Here is a 4,182-nt window from a genome sequence, read left to right as displayed (position 1 = left end):
GCCACTGGCCACAGGGGATTCTGGCTGCTGTTTTTATAATACTGGTTTGAAGGGGAGGTAGGACTAGCAGAGAGAATTTGCCATGTTTCAGGAGCTTTTTTGCTTTTTCTAGGGCAATGACAGGTGGTTTTTCCCATTCTGATCGATGTTATTTCCAGGCGAATCTAATTTTGCCATTAAAAGAAAAAAAAGAGATCTGAGAAGGAAAGTCCTGAAAAGCTTTCAGTTTTTGAGAGAAAGATTACTAAGTTTTTTTTTTTTAAGTCTTTCAATTCCTCCCTTGTCTGCCTCAGGAATTTTTTTTTCTTTTTTCTTGCCACTCAGGGCCTAAAGCTAAGCTATCCACAGGTCAAAAGATTCCACAGTAATCATTCTCAGTAATCATTCTCTGCCCATTTTCCTCAAGGTGTTTTTTTTTTTTCATGACTCTAATTCTTACCCAGGAGTTTGCATTCATAGTCTCATGGTTGGAAAATCAAGGACATAGTTCCTCTGTCTTGTTGCTTATCTTATCCTAAGTTTTTTCTATATATTTCTATATTTTACCTTATATTTTTCCTTAATTTTTATAGATAGAAATTAAGAGAAAAAAAGAAAGAAAGAAACCTAGATAGAGAGAGAAACTCCCTGCAGTCTAACTTTTCACTTACACATTTCTTTGAGCCACCTTACTTTATCTATATGCCCCAGAATAGAATACCGCATCTTTATTATAATACAAAACCAGACATGCCCACCTGCTCCCTATGGGGCTCCCAACCCCTTTCACCAAGACCATGGTTGCCATTCCTGGCTCCATCTGTGGGAGGCCTACTCCCACTTTTTTCCCAGGGTACTCTTGAGGAGGAAAGAGTGAGAAATATTTATATAGAAGGACAGAGGGAAGAGAAAAAGATAAACACACAGGATAGCCTTGGGAGGGCCTGGACTATATCCACTGGCCCCTCCTGTCTCTTCTAAAGGTCTTTTTATAGGAATGCCAAGGGATGGAGCAAAAGACCTCCCCTTAACACAGCAAAGTGTAGACCCTTCCAATCACCTGGTAACCACACACGTGGTCAAGCAATCCTCTAATGCAGCCCTTCTGGATAAAGCAAGCTCAGATATCACTAGGAAACCTTTGTGGGTCTCCACACAAATATTAATAGACAGTGATAGAAATAAAGATAAACTGCCCTAAACTATATACAATGTGACTTTGAGTTGTATCTCTGGCATAACAAATTTATATCATGGTCATTATTTGTTTATCAATATTTCATCACAGACATGTGTATTACATTCTATGAATTTCTGGATTCGTATTATTAAACAGAAATATTTTTAAAAATTAGTAATTTTCATTATTCTGCAATATAAACCTATCTTACAATGCTATTTTTCTCTGTACTCCTTTGCTAAGGCTTCCCTATAGCTGTTTCCTGATAGGTTTATTTTGCAAAGAAGCAGGTTGTATTTAGATATTCAGGAATATATATGTATATACACATTCATATATGCGTGTAACAACACTTAATAAAAAAAGGATTCTGAATTTGAAAGTGGACAAGGAGAGATACATGGGAGCAGTGTTTGAGAGAGTAAAGGGAGGGGGAAGTGATGTAATTATATTATAACTTCAAGAAATAAAACATTAGAAATGAAACAAAGAAAAAACAACAAACATTTGTTAATATTTATTTATTCTTAGGTGTCAGATCCCATGAAGCTGGAGTTACAGATGATTGTGTACCATACTGTGGATGCTGGGATTTGAACCCAGCCAGGTATTCTGCCAGAGCAGCAAGGATTCTTAACCTCTGAGACATTTCTCCAGCCCCTTTTCCTATTTAATTTTTTTTTTATTTTTCATTCTTTTTTTAATTTGGTTTCCAGGTCTGTGTTCTGCAATTGCCTTTATGTGCATAGCATACTAGAGAGCAGGCATTTGTTGAACAAGTGTTTTCTTACTAAAGTTATAATATTACATGGATTTCTATTTTTATCAGGCTTAAGCTGAAGAATGATAATGATGGCACACAAGCAACATAAAAAATGAAAATCTCAGTGCAACATTATAAATTTATTAAGAAAAATATCTGCAACCCCTGTGTCTGTGTCTTTTGTCATTTCCCAGGTTCATTTTCTTCTGTTATTAATGTTGACGGCTGTGTTTCTCATCATGGATTTGCTCATAATTAAATAATTTGCTCATAATTAGATAAACATGTCTTTTCATTTCTTATATTTGGATTCCTAAAATGAGTATAATGCCTACAGTACACTAAGAATTACACAAATATTGACTCAATACATGTACTTCATGTATGTGCACTGAAAGATGACTGTGGATTTTCAGGTAGAATATATCTCTTAAAGTCCCCATAGATAAATTAATTTTCAAAGGCTCTTTATAACATTTCAGTGTAGTAGAGTAAAAACTAAGTAAAATATTAGATTCATTGATTTTAGCATATGGATGGGCAAAATTAACATTTAACACATAATTGGTTTATAACTGTTCAAAGTTCAGAGAATGAGCCAATGTAGGTACTCAGACAAAAATGTCAGTAAACTTGCCTATAGCAAACATCCATCCCCCACTTCCTCCAAAGCTCATGGAACATTCTAGAAACTTGTAAGAGGCAGAGGATAGAAATGGCTGATATGTCATATGCGGTGATATTTTGTTTGTGCTCTAACAAATAAAACTTGCTTGGGGATCAGAGGACAGAGACAGCCACTAGATTAGAAATAGAGGTCAGGCAGTGGTGACACATACCCTTAATCCTATCACTTGGGAGGCAGATATCCATCTGGATCTCTGTGAATTCAAGGCCACACTGGGAACAGAACCAGCACTTGAGATCTCATGTCTTTACTTGGGAAGGACACACACCTTTAGTCTCAGGAAGTATTATGGGAGAACACAGAAAGGTATATAAGGCATGAGGAAGCAGGAACTCTTGCTCTTGAGCTGAGGATTTTCTAGCAGTAAGAACTTGTGACTGGCTTGTTCCATTCCTCTGATCTTTCAGTTTTCACCCCAATATCTGGCTCTGGATTTTTTATTATGCAACCTTTTAAGATTTGTGCTACATATGGTGACCCAACATTTGTGGCACAAATTCACAAAAAAAGACAATTGCCGTTGGCCTTCCAGTCTCCAGCTCAGGCCTGAGCTGTACAAGGCTGGTTGTGGTGGTGCATGTCGGTAGGATTTGCTGAAGGAGATGGAGGCAGGAGGACCCCAAGTTCAGTGCCAGCCTGGGAGGCTTGCTGAGAAGAGGCTGTGTCTGGGGCTGGGCAGGCCACAAATGGTGGTAGTGCAACCTTGGAGGCTGGTTGCTTCTCATCGTGTTGGTGACAGCAGTGACACTTCTACCAGGGATGAAGGGTTTTCTGCTACTTGTTCAGAGAACAATTATCAGGACCATCGTGTTACAAAGAAAGCATTGGCAAAGGTTGGTTTGGAGAAGTTTGGCCAGGCAAGTGGTGGGGAGAAAAAGTTGCTGTGAAGATATTCTCCTCTAGGGAAGAATGTTCATGGTTCCAAGAAGCAGAGATTTATCAGACTGTGGTGGTATACCATAAAAACATTCTAGCATTTATAGCGGCAGACAACAAAGACCATGGCACATCGACTCAGCTGTGGCTGCTGTCAGATTACCATGAGCATGGATCCCTTTTTGATTTCTTGGATACACTGTTACAATGGAAGGGATGATCAAACTCACTCTGTCCATGGCAAGCAGTCTTGCCTATCTTCACATGGAGATTGTTGTTACCCAAGGAAAGCCAGCTATTGCTCACAGAGATTTAAAATCAAAGAATATCTTGGTGAAAAAGAATGGAACTTGTTTTATTGCAAACTTGGGACTGGCCATGAGACACAATTCTGCCACTGATACAATTAATATTGCTCCAAACCACAGAATAGGCACTAAAAGTTTTCTTCAGGGAACCATGACCATGCCTAATAGTGACTTTGAAGTCTAGGAAAAGATGATGCAACCCCCACAATGATGATTCCACCAGAACTATGATAAGCCATTATGATGACAAACACCACCCAAAGATTGGCTTTGGACTACAAACTGATCAGAAGAGTTTCAAGATGGCTAGCTGAGGTGATCCAGCCTCAAAGACTACTCAAGCAAGGACTTGAGAAGAGCCCTGCACTTTCAAAAATGCAGAGACTAG

The 4,182-nt window shown here is 38.6% G+C and overlaps 1 pseudogene; it reads left to right on the top strand.

Annotated features, from left to right (window-relative positions):
- The first annotated feature begins 3,369 nt into the window (after positions 1-3,369).
- LOC114688918 lies at positions 3,370-3,978 on the top strand (annotated as a pseudogene).
- The last annotated feature ends 204 nt before the right edge of the window (positions 3,979-4,182 follow it).

This window comes from Peromyscus leucopus, chromosome 3 (genome assembly GCF_004664715.2).
Source record: "Peromyscus leucopus breed LL Stock chromosome 3, UCI_PerLeu_2.1, whole genome shotgun sequence".
In the NCBI taxonomy this organism is placed as follows: Eukaryota; Metazoa; Chordata; class Mammalia; order Rodentia; family Cricetidae; genus Peromyscus; species Peromyscus leucopus.
This window is presented reverse-complemented; position numbering and strand designations above follow the sequence as displayed.